The following is a 15,691-nucleotide window of genomic DNA, read 5'->3' on the forward strand; positions in this document are numbered from 1 at the left end:
TCTAGTTCCATGCATGTTGCTGCAAATGGCATTATGTCGTTCTTTTTATGGCTGAGTAGTATTCCATTGTGTATATATACCTCATCTTCCGAATCCAATCATCTGTCGATGGACATTTGGGTTGTTCTCATGTCTTAGCTATTGTGAATAGTGCTGCAATGAAATGCGGGTGCACGTGTCTTTTTCAAGGAAAGTTTTGTTGGGATATACACCCAAGAGTGGGATTGCGGGGTCATATGGTAGTTCTATGTATAGATTTGTAAGGTATCTCCATACTGTTCTTCATAGTGATTGTACCAGCTTACATTCCCATCAACAGTGCAGGAGGGTTCCCTTTTCTCCACACCCTCTCCAGCACTTGTTATTTGTGGACTTCTTAATGATGGCCATTCTGACTGGTATGAGGTGGTATCTCATGGTAGTTTTGATTTGCATTTCTCTAATAATCATGGGTGTTGAGGATTTTTTCATGTGCTTATTGGCCATCTGTATATTTTCCTTGGAGAAATGTCTTTTCAGGTCTTTTGCCCATTTTTCCATTGGGTGGTTGACTTTTTTGCTGTTGAGTTGTATAAATTGTTTGTATATTTTAGAGATTAAGCCCTTGTCGGTTGCATCATTTGAAACTATTTTCTCCCATTCTGTAAGTTATCTTTTTGTTTTCTTTTTGGTTTCCTTTGCTGTGCAAAAGCTCGTCGGTTTGATTAGGTCCCATTGGTTTATTTTTGCCTTTATTTCTGTTGCTTTGGGAGACTGACCTGAGAAAACATTTGTAAGGTTGATGTCAGAGAATGTTTTGCCCATGTTCTCTTCCAGGAGTCCACACAACGACTTTTTAGATGTGACATTTGGCCAAGACAAGAGAAAATCAAGTCCCTGGCAAGGTTGGTTCTACTCATGCTGACTTTACTTCATTCTTGCAGCATCTTGCCTTTCAACTCACAGAGCAGAACTATGCAATTAACACTCAAAAAATGAGTAAGAGAGTATTATGGACTTCTGATAAACATTCATCATAAATCATCCATCTTTCACTATTGACCAAGGCATATATTAACTGATGATCAATAGACATTTGTTAATTTGAATTCCCTGTAGTATGTTCATTTTAAGGATGGATTTGTGTGTGTGGATGTATGTGTACACACGTGTGCACATGCACACACACACAGTGTCTCTCTGTCTATCTCCCTCCCTCTTCTTTTTTAAAAAATGAATTTCAGGAGTTCCCGTTGTGGCGCAGTGGTTAACGAATCCGACTAGGAACCATGAGGTTGCGGGTTCGGCCCCTGGCCTTGCTCAGTGGGTTAACGATCCGGCGTTGCCGTGAGCTGTGGTGTAGGTTGCAGACGAGGCTCGGATCCTGCGTTGCTGTGGCTCTGGCGTAGGCCGGTGGCTACAGCTCCGATTCAACCCCTAGCCTGGGAACCTCCATATGCCGCGGGAGCGGCCCAAGAAATAGCAACAACAACAACAACAACAAAAAAGACAAAAGACAAAAAAAAATGAATTTCAGAATGTTTACAAATACTTGATCAACATAATGCATTTAAACAACAAGTATACATTTTTCTTCAGTAAAAGTTTTTAAAAAAAGTGACTCTGGCGGAGAATTGGTAGATAATTGAACAAGTTGAACTGTTAAGCAAGTTTTTGGATATGACTTTGGCTGTCATAAGTGACCTTGAGTCTTTTTTTTTTTTGCATCATTATATGCAAGAGAAGTTTTCTGGCTTGTATTTTTCAAAAGGCACAGAGGTCACTTACTGATTCAGAAGGGGAAGAACTAGAGTCAGATTTACCCCATGACTCATAAAGCTGAACTTGTAGGACCCTCATTTAGCAGGCTCTTTCCAGGACCCTGAGCCTAATTCTGTATTTGTTTTCTTATAAGCCCTGCAAAACTCCACCACTTTTTTTTTGGGTAACACCTGCAGCATTATGGAAGTTCCAGGCCAAGGGTTGAACTGGAGCTCAAGCTGAGGCCTACTCCACACCCATGGCAACATGGGATCCTTAACCCACCTAGGCAGACAAGCGATTGAACCATCATCCTCACAGAGACAATAATCAGGTCCTTCACCTGCTGAGCCACAACAGGAACCTCTAAAACTCCACCACTTTATAGAACACTTGACATCCTGAGAGCTCACTGGTTTTCCCCTATCATCAGTGTTTGTTTTTTCTTATGTAAATGCATTTTGGCAAAGTACAGAGAATTCTGGTTTTAGAGTTAGAATTCTCTTGTTTCAGACCCCTGGATATAAACTTGGGAAAATTACTAAACATTTTGTGACCTTGTTTATTACCTGTAAAAAATAAGGAATAGTAATATTATTACTATTGTTGTTTTTATTAATGAGCCCTATTCTTCATAGTGCTGCTTTAATAGTCAAATTAAATACTGTATAAAAAGTAGAAGGACCAAGTGATTCTCTTTCTCTTCCTCTGGTTCTTCCCTCCTATTGCTCCTGTGCATAGAGAAATAATTTCTCCAACTGGGCACATTCTAGAATTTTCTCTCACTCAGATGGCCTTAGACTCTGACTTTGCTGCCTAAGGGAAAAAATGACTGCTGTTCAGTTGTGTCTTGGGAACCCCCTCCTATTTGCCATTCTTCATAGAACATTTTAACAAGTATTTGTATTACTCCTGCCAGAAAGAAAAAATATAGAAAGAATGTAGGCCTTGAAATTAAACAGAAATGGGTTCGAAGCAAAGCTTATAAGTGAATTCATTGCTCTGAGCATACTTCCTCAACAATAGATTATAAAAATATCTGCTTTAAATAGTTTGTTAATGGTATGTGATTTACATCTCAATAAAGCTTTTTATAAGTCATTGTAAAGATTAAATAAATACCATAAATCCCCAATTAATACCAATCACTGATGAAAATGAGAGTTCTTATCATTTTTATTTTATTCTTATCTGTGCCAATTCTCTTGGTCTCAGCATGAGTAGTGAGTGGCTACTGACAAAGATACTTAAGGAATATTGGAAAAGAGGAAGCACAAAAAGCACTGCGGAAGTTTAGTGCTATTTATCATGTGATTGTTTAATCATTCTGATTAAAAGATCATTAAAGATAATCTTTTTACCTCTCTAAAGACGGTAATTGAAAAACTACTGTTTTCTTTTCTAACTAGATTTTCTCAGTCCTTTTGCAACTAAATCTAATGTTTTTCAGTCAAGACTTACCCCACTGTTACTGGGTTGAATTAACTATAAGAGTCACCAAATTCTTTGCCAGAAGAAAAACACCCTCTGACACACATTTTAAGTACACCCATAGTCTTCCTAGGTTCGAACTTAGAAACGCTGGTGTGAATCATATCTGACAAGTCTACCTTCTTGATCGAGCCAATATGAATGTTCAGTTGCTGTTAAATGATAACAGAGTGTTTATGTACTAATAATTGCTATGAGAATAAGCATGTGGGTGAAGTTTGATAGAACTGATAAGATTAAAGAAAGGAGTGTTCATTATGCCTCATCATCCAATGTGTAAAGCAGGAGTTTCCCTTAAATTCTCAACAATTTATCACATCTAATTTTTAATGTTTCAGGGAATCAGAGTATTTTTATTTGTCAATTTTGTAAAGTGAGAATTATTTGCAAAGTATGAACTGTTTATCAAAGTACAAAATTGAAAAATAACAGTATCTGCTCATATGTAAAGATATATATAGTCAGATTGGTAGGGAGTTGGATAGTACATAGATGAATGGATAAAGAAGAGAGAATAGTCACAAGAAATATATACACATATTATTTAGCAGAACAAGAAATGGTTTTGTTATTAGTAATGCTTTGCTGTTCTCTAAATACTGGAAACCAGATCATTTCCTTTCTGAGAGACAATTACATCTTAAAATTCACTTATTTGAAGACAGTTTCAGGTAATGATGGAGTGTACAAGAAGTCTTAAGAAAGAAGCTAAGAGAGACCAAAATTTTCCTGTGTGAGAAAGGAAACCAACTGAAAGGTTTGGGGTTGGGCTGCAGGAGACTACAGCCTTAAAGGGCGATGGGAAACTAGAAGATGCAACTAATGAGAATATTTTCAGTGAAACAACTTAAGGCCATGCATTGTCAACCCTACTTCTAGTTCTCCTATAACTCTTCATGAATAGCCATATTTCCTACCCATAAAGAAAAGGAATTTATAGTGAATAAAAGAGGTGTTATGTCCTACTTAAAGGCCTGAAAACACAGCTGCTAAAGAGAACATGTGGGTTATAGGTAGGGAGACCAACTATCTATTGGGTAGATAGGACTAAGTTTGCCCAGGACTGTTCCATTTTTGAAACTAAAATGTGTCAGTCTAAGGAACCCAAGACAGTTGTCTCTGTAATTACACTATTAGGGTATAAGCACATGGTCCCACATGAAAGGGACCATGTACTTATACCCTAATGAGTGTAATAAGTGTTCTATTTTCTCATACAAAATTCTAATAGAAATAGCAAGTTAAATACAAAGGAAACCATCCATATAAGATGGATACAATTGTCCATCGCTGTCCTTTTTATTTCATTAAAGCAGACTAAAAAATTGAACCCTCGCACTTAGTAACCCAAAAGAACTTAGAACCTTTCCAGAGGAATTCGTTCTTCCCTTCCTCTCCATCTCTCCTTTCATTTAAAGCAGGTGGAATACCCAAGGTAGGGGGTTGTGTTTCCCTCTACTGAGACCCTCACTACTCTGTGGGAGCTGGAGGGTTCCTTGTGTTCAGTTGGGGAAACCAGAAGGAGGCTCAGAGTTGTGCCCACAGCACCACCCAGTGCCAGGCTGGGGTCCTCCTGGCCTGCTGTTCTGAAGCTCTGTACTGGTCTTGTTTCCGCCCCCTGGCTGGTTGCCCTAACCAGTTTAATGTAAAATGGTGGTCCTCAACCATTCTTCTGTATCATCAACTATGGAACTTTTAAAAAATACTGAAGTCCAGGAGTTCCTGTTGTGGTGCAGCAGAAACAAATCCAACTAGTAACCATGAGGTTGTGGGTTTGATCCCTGGCCCTACTCAGTTCAATCCCTGGCCTACTTAAGGATCTGGCATTGCTATGAGCTGTGGTGTAGGTTGCGGATGAGGCTTGGATTTGGTATCCTTGTGGCTGTGGCATAGACTGGTGGCTTCAGCTCCGATTTAACCCCTAGCCTGGGAATTTCCGTATGCCGTGGGTGCAGACCTAAAAAAAAAAAGATAGATAGATAGATAGATAGATAGATAGATAGATAGATAGATAGATAAATAAATAAATAACAAGAATACAGAAGTCCAGAACCTATCCCAAAAGCCTAGGGTGGAACCCCGGTAACATTATTTATATAAAGAGGTCCCAGGAGATTCCAATGGACAATGAACACTGAGAGCCACTGAATCACAATTATAAGGTGATAAGAATATATTTCATTTTGTTTTGTTTTATACCAACATAGTACTGGACCTCATAAAATACATGGCAGCTCAAGATGCCATCCTTACAAGGCAACCCTTCTGGGGCAAAAATGTTTAAAGGAACATGGTGCTAATCGTGGGATTTCAGGGTGATACAGGGAAAATGTGGGACTCTCTTTACCCTGTAAGTGGCATGGCCCTTCCTGGTATAGCCTGGGGATCACATCTAAGACCAGTTCTGCTTTAGGCTTTAAGGACAAATACTCTCTCTTTTAGCATGTTTTGCTGGAGTTCATGTATCTGTCTTTTCTTTCTCTTAGAATTATAAAATCTAGATGGAGGTACTTTCAGCTATTAAGATAATAAAAAAAGCCTGTTTTTAGTATATGTCTTGGTTCTGCTTAGGCCAAAAGAGTTTTCTTATGCTCTAGGTGGCATTTTCTAGCTCACTACATACACACAGACAGACAGACAGACAGACAGACATACACAGGAATATCCCAAAAAACATCTCCCTTGTTAACATTTTCCCAGTAAAAGCTTCCTAGTTTTTAATAAACAAAATTTACATGTGAATCTCTCATTATGACCTATTGGCAATGTTTCTCTAGGAAAAAAAAAGTTTATTTCCCTTAAAGGAATATTATTTTCAGCTAAGGAATATTTGAGAAAAATTAGTTTCTTTCTTTTTTGGCTGTGCCTGCAGCATGTAGAAGTTCCTAAGTCAGGAATCGAACCTGCACTACAACAGCAATCCAAGAAGTTCAGATTCAACCCAGTGACAATGTCAGATCCTTAACCTGCTGGGCCATCAGGGAACTCTGAGACAACCTAGTTTCATTTCAAATTCAACTAGTAGAACATCAGAATAATAAGCAGTCATTTCACAATCAAGATAGTATAAATAGAAGAGATACGAATTTTTAAGCTACTGGTACTAAGTGTGTTTGTTTCAGTAGCTTTTTGTTACATTTACAGAAAGGAATTTGAGGGTTTTGGTTGATACATGATTCATTGTTATTTTTCTCATTTAAAAATCTGTAAAGGGAGTTCCCGTTGTTGTTCAGTGATAACAAACCTAACTAGTATCCAGGAGGATGAGGCTTCAATCTCTGGCCTCATTCAGTGGGTTAAGGATCCAGTGTTGCTGTGAACTGTGATGTAGGTATGGCCTAGGTCAGCAGCTGCAGCTTTGATTGGACCCCTAGCCTGGGAACTTCCAGTGCTGCGGGTACATCTCTAAAAAGCAAGCAAACAAATGAACAAAATTTGTAAATACACAAACACAGAATGTCTGAAATTTAAAAAGTTACAAAGTTCCCACCATGGCACAGTGGGTTAAGAATCCAACTGCCATGGCTCAGGTCACTGCAGAGGCACAGGTTTGATCCCTGGCCCAGCACAGTAGGCTAAAGGATCTGGTGTTGGCCTGTGCAATTCATATTCAATCCCTGGCCCACGAACTTCCATAAACTGCAAGAGTAGCCATAATAACATAAAATATACAATTAAAAAAAAAGAACAAATTACAAATATGCATGAAATCCCTCTATCCCTCTATATTTATTAGATGAAGTTCTTAAACTAAATTGTTCAAGTATACTCTATTCTTGTAATTATTTTACACCTATTTGACTTAAAAGTTTCGGTGGGAGGTGTGATAAAATTTTCAGCTATGGTTTTAAAGTTGTCAGATTTTCTTGTAATTCTATCAAATTTTTTTTCTTTTTCTTTTTTTCTTTTTTATCATTATTATTATTAAAAATTCTATCAATTTTTGCTTCACAGAGCTAAGAGCTTTACTATTAAAACTGCAAACATGTAAAGGTTATGTTTTCCTAATGGATTTTTCTCTTTATTCTTCTCTAGTGTTTCTCTTATGTCTACACATTTTTTGACATAAATTAAATTTTCTGTGATACTAACATTGTCATACCGACATACTTTTCACTATTGTAGTTAATAATTTTAAGACATTTTTTACAGCTTAAAATCTCTGATCAGGGAGTTTCCATCGTGGTTCAGCAGAAACAAATCTGACCTGTACCTATGAGGACTCAGGTTCGATCCCTGGGCATGCTCAGCAGATTAAGGATCCAGTGTTGCCGTAAGCTGTGGTATAGTTTGCAGATACAGCTCAGATCTGGCATTGCTGTGGCTGTGGTGTAGGCCGGCGGCTACAGCTCCAATTTGACCCCTAGCCTGGAACCTCCATATGCCATGAGTTGAGCCAAAAAAATAAACCTCTGAAATCGAAAGGGCATATGCAATCGATGTCAAAATTTAGATGGCTTTTATTTTTTGATATTACATAAAATAAGGGTACGTCTTAAAATGGTTGGAGTTTTAAATTCAAAGATTCAGATGTATTCATCTGACATCTTTTTCTATCTCTTTATTTAACCTCTTTTGGTTGGTTATGAGGTATGCCACCATAAAGAGCAAATAGCTAGATTTTTAAAAATTCACATTGATTATTAATATCCATCTTTAAATAGTTGAGTTCTATTATTTTACAATCACTTAAAGTCATGACTTTTATTTCTACCACCTAATGTTGTATTTACTTTTTGTGTTTATTTCTCTCTTCCTTCTATTGAATTGAAAATATTTTCAATATTCCCTTTTGTTCCCTATTCCAGATTTCTAAACAATACAACACATTTCTCTTCAACCTCCTGGTGGGACTATAGGGGACAAATAGTATCCATCCTCTCTAAGAAAAGAAAAATATGAACCTGAATTATCAAGAAATTTTTATTTGAACAGAGGCTAATAATTTGCTATTATAAGAACTAATAAGACACTGACAAATTGCTCTTTAAAATTCTATCACTATCTCAGCTACTTATCTATTGTAAGCTTTTATAAGAAAATATTAAGACATGTACTATTCCAAAATATATCTTCTAGTATTTAAACAGTAACCAAAATAAGCATTCCAATTAAACTTAACCTAAGAGACATAATGTGACTGAAAATGACATGTAATCGTGAAAGAGAGACAAGAAAATAAGGAAGTTTCTTTGGATTAGGTTGGATGTCCAAGTTAAAAATAGCACTTACAAAATATGTGGAATAGAAACGTTCCTTTAATCATTTTTAATTTATGAAGAAAATCAAGTCTGCTTAGTTATGATTTAGAATAAAGTCAAGAAATTTACGTTTAATACTTTAAATCATTGTGAGTAAAATTAGATAACAGAAAACAGACTGAAAACAAGAGAAATCTGGCAGAAGTGTAAAAGAGATTGCCTAATGTAGATAAACTTAAATTCACAGTAACCAATAACAGCTAAAAATTACTAGGCACACTCGGTGCCAGGGAATGTTCTAAGTATTTTACATCTGTTTTCTCCTCTAACTGCACAACAGCTCTGTGGGATAGTTGATATTACTGTCTCCATGTTTCAGTAGGGAAACAGAGACATGCAGAGATAAATTTACTTACCTAATAACATTCACCTAGGAAGTAAAAGAGCCAGGAGCCAAAGCCCAAGAATCTTGCTTGGGAGTCCACACTCTCAATGAATACATGCAGAGTAATCAGTGGGCAATGCCCCTGAAGATCTCACTGCAGGAGGCCTTGAGTAGCTCTCCTAAGGGAACAACTCCAAGAATTGCCACCATGTGGCCAGAGCTCCTGTTAGATCCCTAGTGGTCTTCCAGTTCATAAAACCTTGCTCACCGGTTGCAGGCTGTTTTATTTCCTAACTTTGTAATGTCCTCTCCACAATGCCCTCTAATCTAAGAGCATCTTTGATTCTTATAAGCTCAAAGGGACTTGCTAACTGGGTGTGTTAGCACCAATGTGTTCCAATATCAATAAGATGAGGCATTTACCAACAACATTCTAAATGGTTCTGAAAACTTTCAATATAAAAAAATTAGTCCATAAATATAAAATACTTATTTGCTGTACTAAGTAATTAACAATTAGAATAAATCATTATTTTAATCAACAAAACAATAGGCCATTGAATTTATGTCTGTGATCAGGATGGAGCACTCTAAAAAATGTAGCATAACACTGAACTGGGTAACACAGTAACATAAATAAATAGGAGCTTAAAACACTGAAAATAAATGTAAGGTCAATCTGTTATATTTAAATCCACTAGGGAAGTTATTAAAATACTATGTGGAAACTTTGAGAGGATTTATCTAAAGAATATGAAAATGTCTAAGGACTAGTTTGAGACATCTAGATGATTCTGTTTTTAAAGAAAGGAAAAATAAACATAAAAATTATTTATGATATCTAAATAATGACCTTAAAAATTATTCACAAAGACATTCACCACCACACAATTTTAATGCCATAATAAATTAGTATAAATACACTGTAATATAGACAAAATTAAACAGATTATATAATATCCACTTATTAGAATATTATGCAGTCATTGAAGGTAATCTTGATAGAAGCATGTAACAGCATGAAGTATGCTTATAAGACTATGGTGAAATGAAAAAGACGGTACAAAACCATGAAAAATCATGAAGAGAAACAAGACTAGTATATTTAAAGACTGACATAATCAAAAGTACTACCAGTATTTGTGCTTAATTAGTAAGACTCTTGAGAATAATCTTCATTATCTTTTTTTATATTTTTCAAATTTTAATAAGTGTGAATTATTTGATTCTGAAAATATTTTACATTGAGAATAGATATTAATTCAGATCTAATTTATAAAAAGGGATATATTTAAAGAAAAAAACAGGATGAAGAGAAAACCACAGGAGGAACAAAAAAAATTCTTAAACTAAGGTGAACTCTAATATAAATTAATATGTCATGGCAGTTCCTTGGTTTTGACAATCCTTTCACCTTATAAGACCAATAGTCTGCTGATCCTACCGCCTTTTCACTGCCCCATACCTGCCTTTCCCACAAACCTCTCTTACTCTATTTACAGCTTAAATGACAAGACTGCCAATATAATTGCCTTTCTACACACCCTCTTAACTCTCCAAACAGTCTATAAGTTTCTTCTACTAAGTAGTGTAACCATACCTTGGTGAAATCCAACACTCCACCTACTTATAATCCAGAAAACTGCTTGTAGCTGAAGAAAAGCACACAAACTCATCCCAGATGCTTAGTTGTCATGTTGCCAGACAATCTTAACATCCTTGGCACATATATCCAGCTCACCTTTCTTGTTGAATCATCTCCAACAGTCTTCTTAGTTTTCACTTTTAGCTGATGATCTTGCTTCATATTTTACTGAGGATTAAAGAAAATAAGCAATCAGAGAGAAATTCCACTTTTTCCTACCAACCCATCTTTTGAACTGCCTATATGTGGACACATATACTTGGGTTTCTTTCCTGTTACTATGGATGAGCTGTTGGTGCAGCCAGCCAAGTCTCCTTCCTCCATAGATATGTAGGTGCCATTCCAACTCACCTACTCAAAGAAATGCATCAAAACTCTCCTCCGTCTCTTCTCTTTCTTGCATCACAAGTGTATTTCCTTCTATTGCATCATTCCCATAAGCATAAAAACATGCTGATATTTTTGACATCTTAAAAAAAAAAGCCAACTAAACCTGTCTTGATCTTACTTCACTCTCTAGATCACGACCCAAAACCCTCTACCCTTTACAGCAAAAACATACCAAAAAAAAAAAAAATTCTTCTCTCCGTATCTACAATTATTCTTTTCCTCATGTGCTTCCATCATTTTTACCCATTCCCCACTTGATCAGAAATGCTCTTTTCAAGGTCACCTATGACCTCCCATTGTCAAATTCAGTGGTAAATTTTTTTTTGGTTTTGTTTTAAATGATTTTTAATGTTCCATTACAGTTGGTTTAGTGTTCTGTCAATTTCTACTGTACAGCAAAGTGACCCAGTCTCTCTCTCTCTCTCTCTCACACACACACACACATATGTATATATATATGTATGTGTGTATATATATATATACATACATACATACATTCTTTTTCTCACATTATCCTCCATCATGTTCCATGGTAAGTGACTAGCTAAAGTTCCCTGTGCTATACAGCTCAGTGGTAAGTTCTTATTACTTGTCTTATTTGATCTATCAACATCATGCAGTGTAGCTTATCACTTTCTCCTTGAAACAGATCATATCACTCAGGTCACATCTGTTCAAAACCCTGCAATAGCTTTCTTTCTCAACCAAGTAAAAGCCAAAATCATATGACCTAAACATCGGATCTAAAACAAGTGACCCCATTACCTGTCTGAAATCACCTTCTATACTCTCTCCTTCCTCACATGACTCCAGCCACACTGGCATTACTTACTGTTCATTAAACACACCAGATACATTCCTACTTCTGGGCCTTTACTTGCTGTTTTCTCTACTTGTGTTAAACACTCCATCCTCAGATATTTATGGTGAATTCCCCAGCATCTTTTTATATTTACTTAAAAATTACGTTATAAATGAGCCCTTTTCTCCATACCACTTATATCCTCTAATATACAATATACATGACTAATATATTTTGTTCTGTTCTATTTTCCCCATGCTAGAATGTAAGCACTATAGGGTGAAGATTTATTTCTTTGCTTATTTTGTTCACTGTTGTATTCCTAGAATCTAGAACAGTTTCTAGTGTACAGTAGGTGTTCAATAAACTATGCAATGTAATAAAATGAATGAATGAATTTCCCATTGAAAATTGAGAAGGAAATGAGCTGGATTAACAAATAAAAAGTCATGTGTAACAAATCAACGGAAGCCCATTAAAATTTCTAGGTGGTATGCAAATTTGGCATATAGATAGCTTAACATAAATGGCTTTCTTGAAGGAAATGCCCATTGCAGTGTGAAAGCTCTGGGAAGACTAACCAAGAAATGACACATTTAAGTTCTATAATCTCTTAGTTCTAGACCAAAGTGAAAAATGCTTTCTGCAAGTATGAAATGGAGGAAAGAGACAGAGACAGACAGACAGAGACACACACACACACACACATACACACACAAATTGCAAAATGGAGAGAGAGGGTGAGAGATCAGGAAAGTATCTGAGACTCTGACTTCTATCATCTAATCTATATATTATCTATGCTATATGTAAAGTGCTTCATTGTAAATGAGTAGAAGACAATCACAAATACTTTCACTCTCCTAAATTATCTTCATATTTGTACATCTGACAGCTAGTAAATCTCTGGATTCTCAATAGCTTTTATATTCCCTTAAGACTAAATTCTGTGAAGGTTTTTTTTATTACTCAAATGAATTTATCACATCTGTAGTAGTATAATGATCATAACAATCTGATTTCACAGGATTTCCATCCCACAACCCAAGCACATCCCCTCACCCCCCAAACTGTCTCCTCCGGAGACCATAAATTTTTCAATGTCTGTGAGTTAGCATCTGTTCTGCAAAGAAGTTCAGTCTGTCCTTTTTGCAGATTCCACATGTCAGTGAAAGCATTTGATGTTGGTGTCTCATTGTATGGCTGACTTCACTTAGCATAATTTCTAGGTCCATCCATGTTGCTAAAAATGCCAGTATTTCGTTCCTTTTAATGGCTGAATAATATTCCATTGTGTATATGTACCACATCTTCTTGATCCACTCCTCTGTTGATGGACATTTAGGTTGTTTCCATGTCTTGGCTATTGAAAAGAGTGCTGCAATGAACATTGGAGTACATGTGTCTTTGCAGGTCATGGTTTTCTCTGGATAGATGCCCAGGAGTGGGATTGCTGGATCAAATGGTAGTTCTCCTTGTAAATCTATTCTAAGTTGTGTCTGATAACCCCAATCTCCCGATCCCTCCCACTCCCTCCCCCTCCCATCCGGCAGCCACAACTCTATTCTCCAAGTCCATGATTTTCTTTTCTGAGGAGATGTTCATTTGTGCTGGATATTAGATTCCAGTTATAAGTGATATCATATGGTATTTGTCTTTCTCTTTCTGGCTCATTTCACTCAGGATGAGATTCTCTAGTTCCACCCATGTTGCTGCAAATGGCATTATGTCATTCTTTTTTGTGGCTGAGTAGTATTCCACTGTGTATATATACCACATCTTCCAAATCCAATCATCTGTCGATGGACATTTGGGTTGTTTCCATGTCCTGGCTATTGTGAATAGTGCTGCAATGAACATGCGGGTGCACGTGTCTCTTTTAAGTAGAGTTTTGTCCAGGTAGATGCCCAAGAGTGGGATTGCGGGGTCATATGGAAGTTCTATGGATAGATTTCTAAGGTATCTCCAAACTGTTCTCCATAGTGGCTGTACCAGTTTCCATTCCCACCAAGAGTGCAGGAGGGTTCCCTTTTCTCCACACCCCCTCCAGCACTTGTTATTTGTGGACTTATTAATGAGGGCCATTCTGACTGGTGTGAGGTGGTATCTCATGGTAGTTTTGATTTGCATTTCTCTAATAATCAACGATGTTGAGCATGTTTTCATGTGTTTGTTGGCCATCTGTATATCTTCTTTGGAGAACAGTCTATTCAGGTCTTTTGCCCATTTTTCCATTGGTTGATTGGCTTTTTTGCTGTTGAGTTATGTAAGTTGCTTATACATTCTAGAGATTAGGCCCTTGTCGGTTGCATCATTTGAAACTATTTTCTCCCATTCTGTAAGTTGTCTTTTTGTTTTCTTTTGGGTTTCCTTTGCTGGGCAAAAGCTTTTCAGTTTGATGAGGTCCCATGGGTTTATTTTTGCTCTAATTTCGATTGCTTTGGGAGACTGACCTGAGAAAATATTCATGATGTTGATGTCAGAGAGTGTTTTGCCTATGTTTTCTTCTAGGAGTTCGATGGTGCCCTGTCGTCTATTTAAGTCTTTCAGCCATTTGGAGTTTATTTTTGTGCATGGTGTGAGGGTGTGCTCTAGTTTCATTGCTTTGCATGCAGCTGTCCAGGTTTCCCAGCAATGCTTGCTGAATAGACTTTTTTTCCCATTTTATGTTCTTGCCTCCCTTGAAATCAGGACTATTTTATATGTTTGTTCAAATATATGTATACCATGTTATTTCTGTCTTTTGAATATCAAAGATAATTATAATCATACCAAATTAAATGCTTAATTGTTAATTATGCCAATGTAGATGATTTAAATGATTATGTCTTCCACTTAGCTTTATTTATTCATAAGATTTTGATTCTACTACTTTAACTATTACTTATATCTATAAAATATTTAAGGCCATAAATTAACTAATAAATTGTCACTGGATCTTGATATTAAGTAAAATTTTTTTCTCAATACAAACTTTTCAGAACTGACAAATGAATATGAGAGTCAAGGCATAACAAATAAACAGTACTCATTGTTGATTCTTTTTTCAAAAAGGAATTGGCAGTGCCTTTTTCCATTCCCATAGCATGAACAGATAACTCTAAATATGAAATTCTGGAGCAATTCATGGCTTTGTAAACAGCAACAAAGCCAAAATCTGTTAGTTTTTGTCAAACCAGGAGAAATGGAAAGACTTTCAATGAAAGCTTTTTTTCTAATAATAACCCACTTTTTTCATTTCTGAGAGCCTCCCTGTGAACTATTAATGACAGAATGATCAGTGAATATATTCCTGTGACTTCTGCTATTACAAAATTCAATTTGATGCTGACAAGAAAAAAGAGTGTTACTCTCAATAATGTTTGCTTTCTGTTTTGTGAAAAGAGTATTTCCTTGTAAAACACAACTGGTTCTGTGACACGAAGTCCATAATAAGGGAGGGCATTAAAAACTTGGAAAACAAAGCACCGATATTTTATGAATGCCCACCTTTCTGCATACCAGATGCACTAATCTGAACATTCTCACTTAGTAGATCTTCTATCTATATCTGCAAATAGCAGTAACACAGGCTCCTACTGTACCACTGAGGGTTCAGTGAGGAAAACAGAAATCATATGAGATCCTTTGAGCAGAGGGGAGTAGAAGTCTAAAAGCACAAAAAGCAGAATGTGAACTAACTTAGATGTCGATACCTAATATCCCCAAGGCCGGGAAGACAAAACGGAGGAGGAGGTGGTTGAACCCAGGAGCCCACTTGATAATGCATTTGCACAGTGCCTCAAGAGACCCTAGAAACACCAAGCAGAGGCCCCTCTGTCAGTACTTGGATGACAGATGAGGTGTTGATGAGAGGCGAGTGGCTGAAAACATAACTGCAACCTGTGTGACTTGTGCTGGGACTGCTGAGAAGGTACCACACAGCTGGAGCTGAGGTTACCAAAGGTCTCTGCTGTAGGTCCTGGTGGTGGTATAGCCAAGGGGTGTGCCAAAAAGCAGGTGTTGGAATCAAGGAAGAAATGGCCAGAGGATGCTTC

General features: G+C 36.8%; 1 protein-coding gene across 3 annotated transcripts in view; it reads right to left on the reverse strand.

Annotated features, from left to right (window-relative positions):
- MACC1 (MET transcriptional regulator MACC1) overlaps positions 1-15,691 on the reverse strand; it is a 108,225-nt gene that overhangs the window by 68,566 nt on the left and 23,968 nt on the right. For all 3 annotated transcript variants that reach the window (XM_047753301.1, XM_047753302.1, XM_047753300.1), the window contains exon 2: positions 10,559-10,630. The gene's annotated coding sequence lies outside the window, so the exon portion shown is untranslated. The remainder of the gene's footprint in view (positions 1-10,558; positions 10,631-15,691) is intronic.

Source organism: Phacochoerus africanus, chromosome 11 (assembly GCF_016906955.1).
Source record: "Phacochoerus africanus isolate WHEZ1 chromosome 11, ROS_Pafr_v1, whole genome shotgun sequence".
Classification (NCBI taxonomy): domain Eukaryota; kingdom Metazoa; phylum Chordata; class Mammalia; order Artiodactyla; family Suidae; genus Phacochoerus; species Phacochoerus africanus.